This window comes from Anser brachyrhynchus (assembly GCF_964034855.1).
Source record: "Anser brachyrhynchus genome assembly, chromosome: 1".
Classification (NCBI taxonomy): Eukaryota; Metazoa; Chordata; class Aves; order Anseriformes; family Anatidae; genus Anser; species Anser brachyrhynchus.
In genome coordinates, this window is record NC_137694.1 from 90,287,940 (window position 1) to 90,301,828 (window position 13,889).

Below are 13,889 nucleotides of genomic sequence, written 5' to 3' on the forward strand. Positions count from 1 at the left end.
TTATTAAGGTTGCTGCTACAGAGAGGCTCCATTGAATCCTGGTTCCTCTTTTTTTTTTTTTTTTTTTGTGGATTAAATATCACAGGAAGTTACAGAAACTGAACCCAGCACTTTTTAAAGTGGTGTGCCCAGAACAGTGATTCTGGTAATACTTCGTTTGCTGAGACATTTGTCTGGCTCAGCAGTACCGAGCACCCCATAGTTCAGCTGCATTTCTTGCACTCTTGCTGCAGTCTGGTCCTATCTGCATGGATCAGCCAAGAACCTGAGGATCCATATCTTTGGGGCAGCACAAATCTTGCCATCCCTTTACCAGTGTGTGGAACATACCCTTTCATTTTTTGGCTCAGTGCTCTGATACTGCCATGATAACTGCAGGTCTGGATGGGATAGCCATCTAACAGGCTTTTAAAAAACATCTTAAAGGACTGTTTCCAGCCCCATCATTTTTTGTTTTTCTCTGTAAGAAACCTCACAGAAGACCCCAAAATAGCTTTTATGCGAAAATCTAAACCAGACAAATGGGGCTGAAGATATTTCCTCTAGCTCTTGATGGAAATGGGTATTAGGGGAGGTATGGCACGAGAGAGAAAAAAAGATTTATTACCATTCTGGTTCCTGTGTCACAGGACGGTTCACATATTGAAATGCAACATACATTAATTCCCAACTGTGATGTGCAGTTATTCTGGATATTTTCACTGGTTACAGTACAGTTTCTCATGCATGTTAGGTGATCCTCCATAATAAAATGTTCTAATCTCCAAACTACTATGCCATCAGAAATAATAATAATAATAATAATAATAGTAATAATAATAATAATAATAATAATAATAAAGGCTTTGGATCTTTGGGTCTTCACATGTATATACTCACAAATCACAAGTTTTGTGAAGAAAGCATTTGTCTTAATTCTCATCTTTCGTGACCTGTAATATTTCAGTCTTCTGTAAGGAGAAATACTTGGTTTGATGAAAACCTGCTTGGTGTTTGTCAAAGTTTTATCTTTTAGACAAGTGTCCAGTCTTGACATGAGGACTCTTGGTAGACTGTCCCAGGAGTTTCACCATGTGCATACTGTTACTAATGTGCAATATGTCTGTCTTCACTTCAAGCCATTGGTCAAACTTCAATTTAATTTCAGAGGCTCTTCGTGCACCCTCCAGTGTTCCTCATTCATCTGCCTATCCTGCTGCCCTCTCATGCATCTCATGGATCCTTTTATGCCCACAGAGGGCAGGGATGGAGCTCCACTCTCACTTCATTTTGTTGAATGTGGTGCACAAAACTGCTGTTGCTTTCAAAAATCACTTGCAGCCATCGAAAACAAGGGCAGAAGACAATCTCCTTGACTTTGTAGTGGGTTACAAAATTCACATTTTGGTTTTACTGGATACCCAGCAGTGGGAAACCTGATTTAAAAAAAAGCACAGGGAGCTCTCGCAGCTCCTATATTGGGAAGGGCAGGGTGCTTGTGCATAGAGGCCTGCCACAGATTTGTGCAAAACACTTCAGTGCCGGTTGCAGGTGGTTCTCAAAGCATTCATAGCAAAGGCAGTCTTAAGCTGCAAAATTTCAAATCATGTTCTGGAACACTTTGGGGACAGTTTAGGATGGTTTATCTAGAGATTTGTAGGTATACTTGAAAGCTCTGGAATTTAAAGAGATCATAAAATCCAGATCTAGACTTTTGGTTTATGTTTATCTCCAGTTTGCATGGAGCTGTGAATAACGGGTCTTCTCCCAGCCTCCTTCCAATGTTGTCTACATTTTCCTTTCCTTAGACTAGCTATATAATCTGCTTCCATGGAAATAAACCATTCACTAAAAAATACCAATGGTGGCAACAGGATACCCTTTTATTGAACTAAGGATTTACAACGATCTATTATAACTATGAAATTAATATTATTAATGATATTAAAGAAGAGAACAAGAAATTAAAAAATAAATAAAATAAAATAAAATAAAATAAAATAAAATAAAATAATAAAATAAAATAAAATAAAATAAAATAAAATAAAATAAAATAAAATAGTCTTTCATCTTGGATCTTGCTCTCACTCCCATTAGTTTTGCACAAAGAATATCCTGTTGGGATAACCAGGCACTAACATAAGTTCACAACAGCTTTGCAGTGGTGACGGGCACATTGGCAGCACCCATGGGATGGTGCCTATGCCCTGGCTACCGAGTGCCATCCCTGGTTGCCTCCCTCCAAGGAGCAGCTTGCCTCTGAGGTGAGTGCTGCTCGAGCAGATACCACTTGGTTTCTTGTTGGTTTTGTTTGTTTTTGAAGTTATCTGAAGATCCAAATATTGGAGTAGATATAGCATGGGGAAGATCCACTCTTGGAAATAAGACTTGGTAATTCTCTCTGGCTGGGAGATGTTTGAGATGGAAATTGCTGTAAATATACAAACGTTATAACTCTGTAAATGTGATTCCCTCCAGTACAGTTTATAATACACTGTATTAATCGCTCATCGAATGCCTACCTGTCAGCAAAATAAAAATCATTTAAAACAGCATAGGTGATTGATGAGAAACTTATGAAATCATGAAATAAGATTGATCCTGTGGAAAGCAATGGGGTCAACCCTTCCAAAATGCTGACCCTCTTAAAATAAATAAATAAATTAATAAAAATAAACAGGGAAACAAATAAAAAACACTGCAGACAAATGCTGATTTGGATTTTTGGAAGCCCTGCGTGCATCTCTGCTGTGCTGCCTGCTGGCTCCCTGCCAGCCGGTTCCCCAGGCTGTTTGCAGGGTGGTAGGTCTGGAAGGGGAGTTTTGGTGGGTGCAAAGATGGGCCCCAGCGACCCGCGAATGTTGGCTGGGCAGTAACACACTGGGGTGGGTGGACTGGGGGAACGGGTCCTACTGCCACCTCCAGCAGGGAGTGAGGCTTGGCTGGGGATGCTTGTTGCTTAGTAAAATCAGTAGCCAAATCCTCTTCTGGTTCGTTTGACGTTAAATTAATGACAGATATTTTAAAATGTGGAAATAATTTTTTATTTTTATTTTATTTTATTTTTATTTTTTATGGGTGTTTTTCTTTAGGACTACATTGGCATGGAATTTGCTAAAAAGAGTGTTCCACACATTATTTCCCTGATAATTCTCCCCCTATCTTCTAATTAATTTTGCACATTCTCCAAAACGTGCTTCTACCTTCTAGAAAAGCCATTTTCTCTGATTTCTATCAATTGTTCATTTGCTGCTCCTTCTCGAGATTTCTCACTTCTGATTCATGAATCCATTAAAAGGCTTTCCTTTGAAAAGTGCCCCCCACCACCATGTCAATTATTTCCCCGCGTTAGTGCTGGCAAGTAGGACTTCTGACTCTCCCGAGCAATTAACCTGACAGTTATCAATAGCAAACACCATGCACTGTAACAAAACGCTGCCGAGTTAGGAGCCATAAGGCGATGAATTGTACAATACAGCTAATGGAAAATGTAATTGTAAAATGGTTAGCCCGTCTGACTTCCCTGAACTTTTGGCAGACGACATGCTTAGGTAATGCATTGAGAAAGCTCACTCTCCTGGTGTTCCTGCGTGCTAAGCCCCGCAGAGAAGCAGTAATGCACATATGCATATACAGGTGTATCTGTATATTTAAATTCTATAGCACCAGCGCTATTCTTTGTAACTGGGGTTCTTTAATTATGTGGATCAGTTGATGGAAATGGGGTGCTTTTAACTCCAGCTCAGACAACAAACTGCAGTTACTCTGTAGAAATACCTACCCAGAATGTTTGTGCTCCATTTCATGTGAGCAGGCTCACTGGTTTTCTGCCGAGTCCTCACTACTAAGCCCATGCTGGGCTTTTCTCTGTAAGCCTGCCTGCAACATGCCATGGTATCACACCACTTTGCCAGTTCACCGTGCAGGAGCTGGTCCCACGAGCATTCAGCAATGCAGTACGGCCCCTGCCCACATAGGGTTGCTGTGGATCGATAGCCATGGCTTATTCCACTTTGAAATATTTCCCTCTTCCTTCCTCCCACCCCAATGTGACTTATGTGAAATCAGACAGCTACCTATGGTTCACCAAGATCTGTTCCTAGGCTTGGCAGGGCATGTGATGCAATGAAAAAGGGAATCAGACCCTGAAACGGTGAACTCAGTAATAAACCATGCTGAGAAATTAGATCTGAATTGCCGTTTGTGTGTGCCACATCACTCTCTAAAGTAGAGCACATTGTTTTACATCTTTTCATTGACAGAAAAGTCTTCTGGTGTGTAATAAAAAGTGACTTTGTAACCAAATACAACTGCTTGGTACCCTTAGCAAATGTTCTCTAATATCTATCCCATTGAAGAATAGCAATTTATCCGATTTAGCACCAATCCCTTGCTATGGCAGTTAACAGAGATATCTGACTTGGTGCTAAAGAACATCTGAAGGTTATTATAACCTGTATAAGGTACAGGCAGGCCTGCGGTTACTACTGCACTGTATGCTTTGCCAAGTGTAACAGCACTAAAGTTATACATTAGCTCTGTGAAACTGCAGTGTTCTTGCATATTACGTTAATATCAGTTAATAGGGAATTAGTGCCACCTAATGTAAAATTGTTACCCAAGTGTCTCAAAGAAAGGAAAGACTTTCTCATTCCCTCTCTTTCATTTGCAATAAACATTAGTGAGATAAAAACAACCATGAATTATGGAGTTGCTAAATATTATATATTCCTATGATATTAAATATTTTCTATTCCTATTACATAAAATTTACCTATGATTAGTAACACGTAATCTGGTCTATTCTAACTGAGAAATTGGCCATTTCCTAATGCTCTAAAGGATTAATTGTGGTAATGAAATACTTTCCTCTTACACTCCTGTGTAAACTATAATTATTTTGGTCCCAACTCTACAAATGCATACGTAAGCTCTTAATTGTACTCAGGTGAAGGGAATTAGTGCATCTATAAATGTTAATGTGAGCAGAAGCAAGATCCTACATGCATTTTTTCCTTTTACTAAAGGTAAAGCCCAAATTCCAAAGATCACTCAGTCCCTCTGGATAGTCTGTAGGAGAAAAATAATCCTTTAATAAGGATTAGTGAAAGCAAAGATAAATATGGAGTGCTCTGGTTCCTATTGCCTATCAGATATCTTCTATCTGAATCAAGTTTGCTAAAAATAAAAATAATTGAAAAAAAAAAAAAAAAAGAACAAAGAGGAAGGAATCATTAGCACAACAACAACAATGTATAACAGAAATACAGCTGAGATGAGGATGTGTTTCCTTGCTGAGATGTAGTCATTAGTCACCCCTGCCCAAAGATCATTCAACATTAACGCAGTGACCCAGACTACGTATCCTGTTATCTAAGAAAATGTGATGAGCAGTCTAGGGCCCAAGTCAGGATACTCCTTTTATAGGTCTAGTTAAAGCTTTTGCTGAGAAAGCTTTGTTTTATCTTTTCATTTCATTTTAATGCCAACATATGCTTAGATGCTATTATTACATTTGATATTTTAGAAAGGATGCAGTTGAGCCAAAATTACTTTAGTCATTGCTACTGTAACTCAGACTAGGCCTTTAAACATTTGATCTGAGATGCATCTGGATATACTGGTAAAGAGGAGATGGTTACAGGCAAATACTTCATTTTGTTACCTTAAAAAAAAAAGAGAAAGCCAATCAGTGCATGACACTTTGTAAAGAGTCAGAAAAAGCAATCACTAAATGTCATTTTACAGGAGCTTTTGAAAGTATTTAACTCATAATGCTATAAGCACTTCCAGGTGGTCAGGAATGCAACTACATTGGCTTTGTTGCATGATTGATAGGGTATCATAGATGAGGTGAGGAAAAAGTGTCCAATCTCAGCTTTTCTGCTATATTCAATAATTTTGGTACAGGTCTAATATGAAAACTGACTTTAAGAGAAAAGCAACTTTGAGAGAATTAGGGCCGAAAAAAAAAAAAAATCTTTTTTTTATAATGTGAATGTATTGACAGCCACTATTTGGTTACACTAACATTTATAGTAAGATACTTCATTTTTCTCAAACTGAAACATGAAATTTATAAAAGTATTAAGTCATCTAAATCCTTAAAAAAAAAAAAAGCGTGCAATTTGGTTCAATGAACATGACGTGAAATCTTAGAAAGACAACAGATATTTTGAAAAGTAAACACTGAATATTGGGAGGGGTTTTAAAATAAATTTCAGCACAGTCTAAATGCTTTAACTGAAATACAATGCTCAGTGTAGCTAGATGAGATGTTTTGACTAACAAAATGAAATGACTAGTGATAAAAAATTTTAATAAATAAACTGCATGCATTTCCCTTCTCACTGAAGTAATTTTAAAATTGCACTATCGTTAAGTGATAGCACATATTAGAAAACTCAAAATCTAATTGTAAAAGTAATTATTTGTGTCATGCACTCATTTCTTTTTATATTACAGCTCCTATTTAACTCCTATTTTTGTGTAAATGATAAACATGTTTGTAGCTGCATTTATATCAGGTTATATATTTAAAGCATAAATTGTCTCTGTCAGGATTATTACTCATTCTGATGTACAGAAAATGCATTCTGGAACAAGTACACAAAGTCATATGATCTGGCCTCCGAGATAGTTATGAGTCTAGTCGTAAATGGGTTTTGCTTGTTTCAGGGAGCCTGTGACAGACATAAATGGAAACCTGAGGTGCCTCTGGTTGCCGAGCTAAACTTGACTGTGTAGTTGAAACTATTTTCTGAGTGCTAAATGGTGGTGTGCTTCTCCCTAAATTTTGTCATTTCATCTTTCTGAAACACCTGTGTGCCTGTGAGCTGCACGGGAGGTACTTTGGATGGCGCGGCCTCCCCAGGCAGCCTGGCTCCATGCCTCTGTCTCCTGGGCTCTCTCCTCTATCTCCTGCCTCATCCAGCTTTAACTGCAGATGATGCTATTTCTCCTCCTAGCATGCAAAGAGGAAGCCATCCTGCTGGGCTGAGGAAAGGCGAGGGCAATTCTCATTAGGTTTATTCCAAGGCTTTGACGTGGGGCCTCCGCAAAAGAGGCCAGTGAAACACAACCCTGGCAATGGGCTCCATTACAAATACAGGCGCCCCATTCCCAAGAGGAGCTGAACAGTGCCAAGGAGTCTCCAAGGGCTTTACAAGAGAGGCCTGATGTCTGAATGTACATGAATGCTGTGGATCTTACTTTTGTATGTGCAGAGGGCTGAATATCTCAAGTCTGAGTGGAAACACCACTGAACGCTGCAAAGTCCACGTTGTTGTGACAGTACCCTCCGCATTTCTTAACCCCATGCACAAACTACCCTCCTAGCAATCTTCTCTTCAATGGTGCCAAGGTTTCACGAGCATTTGAAAGCATTTCATGTCAAAGCAGTTGAATTCACAGAAATTCAAGCCAAAAAAACACCTCATGATATAGTCGTTTGTCTTGTGAAACCAGTTACATAAGGGTGCCTACGTGGTCTCTCGTCTTGCTCATATGTTCTGGATAGCAGCTGCTGCTAAGATGCTCAATCTTACAGAAAGTTTTTGAGGGCAGTGTTACAAAAGCCACCCAGATAAATGCTGTTTTAGTAGAGATGAACCACCGAGGAGAGAGAACTGTTCAAATTGGACAGAAAAGATCACCCAATTTTATTTTGGCTGGGGTATGGAATGGGGTTTAGACTTAATGGCAATTTTGCAAGTACCATTAAACCCTCAGGTATAGGTTGTGGTATCTGTTATGCTGTATAAAAGGGTTACAGCAACAAAACAATCATACATACAAAATGAGTGTACACTGATTATGAAGATGCTGAAACTTATGTAGTGCAGCCAGTGGCCAAGGGGTGAATGCTGGCAGTCTTCACAACCCCTCCTCTTGGTCAGATGGTCTGGATAACCACAGCTGAATGGAAGAAAGAGTGAGCAGAAACCGCCTCACTTAAATACCCCAAAACTGACCTAGAGGGTCTTTGCCCCACACTGATGGAGTAGCTGAGGAAGACAACCATCAGCTACATTTAACAGTAGCCTGGGAATTACAGGGGGGCTTTAGAAAAAAAGAGGAGCCCAATAGAAATGAGTAATGAAGCAGCCCAAAGTGTGTGCAGGGCTGGGCGCCCCAGGGAGCAGGCTCTTGGGAATACGCACAGAAGGATGCGAGATGCTCGTAAGTGTCTGTTACCATTTTGTGAGTGTCTAGCATTGTGATGGATCTCCCCTATTGCTGGTATTGATCCTAAATGCACAGGTCACAGATTGCCTGTTATTTATGTGCTGTTAATAAATCAATAAGCCATTTGATCTTGCTCTGATTTAAACCACCTGAACTGAGGAGATTTTCCCCATACCAGCCATATATTGCAGTGGGGTGTTCTGGGCTCTGGTAACTGCTGCTCCTGTCCACAAAAGATTTTCTTTCCCATACCCTCTCCACCTTCCCGTGCCCTGAATTTCTGCATTTGCTAAGATGTCAGAAAATTCATTTCTCGACTCTAGTTGAGCCAGCATTTTTATTTATTTTTTTTCTCCACTGTTTTGTGAGTGAATTAAATGCAGTAATAGCCAAAGAGCCTGCTTACGAATATAATGTATCGTATTGCCAGATCCTATAAAAAGGGAACAAGACTTGGCAACATCCTGAGTACTGGAACGTGGAAAATAAACAAACAAAAAAATCCACTGATGAAAGTCCAGGAGTGAAGATTTCTCCATGACACTGTACCCTTCTCTTAGTACGTTTAAATTCAATTAGCACACTGAGACATGTTCCAGAGCCTTTAGTTCAGCTGTGACTTCTAAGGTGAAAAAAACAGAGCAAAACCCTTTTCTAGGGGAATTTATTTTTAAGTCTCAGGGTCTCTACTATGTTTGAGAGATCAGTGAGAGGGTGCAGAAAGTCACTGCAGTTTTGCTTGCCTGTGATCTCTTGCTGCCTCAAGAACAATGAATGCCTTTTTTCAAGCAAGCTGGCTTGTCTGTTTGCTAAGCCATTTCTTTGAACTGCCTTCCATTAAAAAGAAAAGCGCATTTTACTGTATCAGATATACTGGAAGATTCTTATTAAGGCACAAAATAGTCCTTCCCCATGCTCTTATGATCAAATTGTGTACAATGAGTGAAATTGGTCCCTGCACACAGCAACAGTGCAAGGCTTACTGCATCACTCACATCCCAATTACACTTTCAGGGCAGTGCATTGGCATTAGGAAGGCCAATTTGCCCACAGACACACTGCACACAGTGTGATCCACTTGTCCTAGGTGGTGAGCTTTGTCTAAGGTTTCTAAGCTTGCCTTGTCCTGTCTGCCAAAAGCCTCACAAATGAATTTCTTGTTGAGATTTTTTTGTGGAATTCTATGTATCTGAAGAACTGCTTGTGTAATGTGCTACAGAATGTGAAAGAGACATGTTCCTTTTTTTTTTTTGTCATCAAATTTCTGCATTTCTGGCATTTTCAGAATCCATATTTCTGGACAACCGTATCATATTATCTCAGATAATCTCAGTTCAAAGGAAGTAGGATTTTTCATGCAGTTTATGCAGGTTCTGATGTTAAGTGGTGTTGTCTCTGCAGGAAGAAAACAAACAAACCTCTACCTCTATACTGAGTAGTAATAGATGTAGCTGGTGTCTTCAGCTGTGAGAGATGCTGATAATTCAAAACTCAAAAAGAGAAGAAAAAATCCCCACAAATTAAATCGTTTACCACTTGTATTGTGCAAGTCCCCCCACATTGCAGCGCTGTGACGGAGCGATGCTGATCCCCTCTGTTTACCCCTTGACAATGGGCTCTGCTGAAAACTGATCAAGGAGGAGTCCTCAAGAGGTACAGTGGGACATGGATTTGCTCTCCTTTCACTTGCTAAAGACCAGCTTGCAGTGATAAAGAAGACACTGAAAGAAGACTAAAAGGTCAGAAGAGCTGGTGCTACGTGTTTTTCTGCCTTTGCTGCCCAGCAAGGGAGCATGAGACGAACCAGCTGCAGTGAATGAGTACGAGTTTCTGCAGCCGCAGACTCTTGACGCGGCATGCTTGGTGGCAGAGAAGTCCTGGCCAAGCCAACCTGATACCCAAACACAGCGTGTGAGGCCCTTGGCTGGGCCAGCACAGTACATTATAGTACTTTGTAATCCAGGATCAGAGGGCTGATCTGTCTTGGAAAATGCGGTTTTGTGGATTTGGGTCTTTATATGCACATAGCTAGTCAAGGGGTATCTTGCAAGGGAAAGGAGCCTGCTTATTCTGGAAGAGTTACAGCGGTATATATTCCTCCTCAAGTGTCCTCTTGTATTAATCCTGAGGCAGCATCCTGTTCCCCAACCCTGAATGCCATTTTTGTACATATTTCATTGTTACATTTATATGGTTGCACAATGCAGCAAGAGCTGATAGGGTCTGCATTTTCAATTAATTTTCTTAAAGTAAAAATCATGTTTGTCTATTTTAAAATGCATACACCAACACAATGGAAATAAAAAACAAAATCTGAGTCAAAATTGTCATTAGTTGGGATTGCCTGACTGCTAAAACAAGGCTGCAGCTTTTGCGTATAGCTTCCTGGTCATTTATGATTTTTCCCAAAGCAGACATATAGCCCATGAGCTACGATTACAAGCTATATCACACATGCATTTAATTCCCATGATGGAATACATGCTATTTCTTCATTTCATTGCTAAAATGGTAAGCTTTATTTTCTTCTACTGTTGATTTTTATTTCAGAAGAGTTTGCAGTAAAGTGTTTTATGTTTTCTGAGTGCAGTAAAATCAAGTCAGATACCTGATTCCAGTATGAACTTCCTACTGTATATTAAGAATTAAGTAGAAAGCTGATTGTAGCAGATTTGTCAGAACTAGATCTTTAAAGACATACCTCACAGTGTGATTCATTTTCTATTAAATTAGTTATTTGTCCTCCACGCTATAATCTTTTCAGGGAGATATCTAACATAGTTTGAATGCAAATTCAGCCCTAGGGAAATAAAGCACATAGGAGAACCAACGTAGTCATATTCCATTTCCATTAATTCTTTCGTTTGTTAACCTCAAATTTGTTTCAGTCTGTATCAGATACCAATGCTGTCATTCTTGCACTTTATTATGCCTTTCAATGTGTTTCTTTCCGGGAATTGAATTATGTTTCTTGCTGGAAAATAACACAAATTCAGAGCGGGTTTGGAAAAAATCTTTTGTAGTAACTACCTCTACTTATATTTTGTGACCATGGCACACCAGAGCCAGCTCATGTTCATGTGTTCTAGAGAATGAAACAGGAATTGAGAACATCATCACTGATTTATAGGTTAAGCCTAAGCGGTTTCCAGGCAATGTCCTAAAGTTATGAGGCCTGCTGTTCATACTACTCCATGAAACAAAGGGAGTCTACGGAAGGAACTTGAAGAAAGCTACTGCTGCTTTACATGTTATTTTAGTTGTTTGTTTAAAGTTCAAAATCTACACATTTCTTTAATATCTCTTGGGATAGCCACGTCCCTGGGCAGCCTTTTCCAGTGCTGTGCAGCCCTTTCAGTAAAGAAATTTCTCCCAATATCCAACCTGAACATCCCTTGGTGCAACTTGAGGCCATTTCCCCTCGTTTTATTGCTTGGATTCTTGGAAATGATACTGCATTGTAAGAGCACACCTGATTGAGCCATCCTGGTGCAAAAAGGCTGGGGAAAAAGAAATATTGCCTCAATGATTTCTCTTGCTGCCCTCCATCACTCTTAAGCAGACAGATTTGGGCCATACACATTAGATTCTTCTTCCTCTCTGATTTCAGCCGTGCTTGGCTGGAAAGCTGTACCTTCCTAGAGAAAGACATTCTTATACAAATATGTACACATATATGCATCTCAGGGAAAAGGCACTCTGGAGGGCTAAATTAAGATTTGTGATCTTAGGACCATATAGCACAGGAGGAGGCTTACCAGAGGAGGTTTGATCTTTCAGGAAATTTGTTCTGTTACTGCTGTAGGTATTGCAGAGCAGACTGCCTGCATTGAACAACAGCAAGAGCACTGAAAAATTATGATGATGTCAGTTTGTGGAAAATCTGGCTCCTAACCTGCAGAATGCAGTGAGGCCCTACAAGTGAGTACACAATGCTGCAAAAGTGAGTTAAAAATCTAATCCCATCCCTATTACAATCAAAGGGTTTCTACTTTGTGATTTAATAGTGATCTGGAGAAGACTTGTAATTAAAACTTGGAACTCTCTGGTTGAAATTGGCATTTGCATCTTGATAACTGCAAATCAGATATTCTTTAACCAGCTTCTTTTCCTTGCCTTTCCCTCCCTTTCCCTCCCTTTCCCTCCCTTTCCCTCCCTTGCCTTGCCTTGCCTTGCCTTGCCTTGCCTTGCCTTGCCTTGCCTTGCCTTGCCTTGCCTTGCCTTGCCTTGCCTTGCCTTGCCTTCCCTTCCCTTCCCTTCCCTTCCCTTCCCTTCCCTTCCCTTCCCTTTCCCTCCCTTTCATAACTACAAAGTACAGTAATCATTTTCAGACCAGTGTTGATCTTTACAAAGCTTGCACCCAGATGCTTCGTGTATATAAAATATTGTCTACCTGTTGGTGCCCCACTTGATAGGCCCTTCAGTACCACATGAAAAATGTGTTCTCAGTAACAAAGAAATGAATGAATGAACAACTGAAATGTCAAAAAGCCTTGAAAGAGAGAAATTGTATCCTCTTTGCTCTCTTCAAAGCACTTCCAGGCACCATATTACAAAGGCAAGCAAGGGGAACTGCTTGTAAAAGAGACTCTCTTTGCAAAGCTTGTTCCGGGAAGCCCTGATCAACCCAAGTGCCCTCGTTGGATAATGCTGGCCTTTGAAGGAGCCGTAACTGAGTACCCATACCACTGTGACCTACAGCCATTAACACAAGAGATAGCTGGAAGAATTAGTCTCATGTTACTAGCAAATTGTTCTCACATTACTCTACTAGATGCCCAGCTGTGATTTTATAATGTGCAATTATACCGTGTTAAGTGAAATTATTATTTCCAGGAAGAAGCAGCATCAAGGGAGTGTCTGTACTCTGGGAGCATGAACTTCAATTTGACTGTAGATGTGCCAGCCCTGGAGTCCATCCTCTAACAACAAAAACTGCTAGGCAGACAAGGAAGTTGAATGTGAAAAAGCCATGCCTTGCAGATAAGGTAGGTGATATTCTCAGGATGCAAAAGGCTTGCTTGTTGCTGGGTGGAAGTCTCTGCCTCAGCCTGAGCAACAGATGCATCCTTACACCCAGCCTGTGGCTCACCCTGGCCTTCCAGGAAATGCCACATTGCCTTCCAAAGAGGCATTGCTAGCAAGTCCTCTGTGCTCGAGCCTTTCCATGCTTCTGCTTAAACATATGCACTAAGATGAGCTCTGCTGTGGGCCTCACGTCTCAGATGCAGGCATAAAAAGTTCAAAACATCCATTGAGAAATGGAAGTGTCTCTTTCATGCAGCTCCAACAGATTGCCATGGTGTAGTGAGGAGGCCTTCCACTGTCCTTCTTCCAGGGTCCTTGACTTCATCACAGACTTACACTTGCACAGTTGGACCTCATGCGGCCTCATCAGCCCAAATTTGCAGTGACCATGATGCCAGGAGCAAGCACTCTCTTTCATTAGGTCCGAACTGAAGGCAGGACCACTTTTTTGCAGATTTGACAATTTTTCAGTGACGGTCAGTCCCTGCATGACATTTTTGTCCTTCCTGCTATGAGTTCATCTTGGGTCTGTTAGCATAGTCTCCTTGTGGTCTCAGCCTGGGAAGTATGATATGAAAAACATTCTTTTATCCACGTGGGCAAACTTAGCAGGTGCATTGCAGCCCACCAATTAGGAGTTAATTCAATATTCCTCTATCTCCTTTAAATGCATTAATCTACAATCTGATGAGAAT

At 40.4% G+C, this 13,889-nt stretch overlaps 1 long non-coding RNA gene across 1 annotated transcript in view; it reads left to right on the forward strand.

Moving 5' to 3' along the window:
• The window catches only part of LOC308197329, a 60,434-nt gene that overhangs the window by 27,650 nt on the left and 18,895 nt on the right, over window positions 1-13,889 (forward strand). Inside the window, exons 2-3 of the long non-coding RNA XR_013952818.1 lie at window positions 11,972-12,087; window positions 13,003-13,154. This is a non-coding gene — a long non-coding RNA (uncharacterized lncRNA). The remainder of the gene's footprint in view (window positions 1-11,971; window positions 12,088-13,002; window positions 13,155-13,889) is intronic.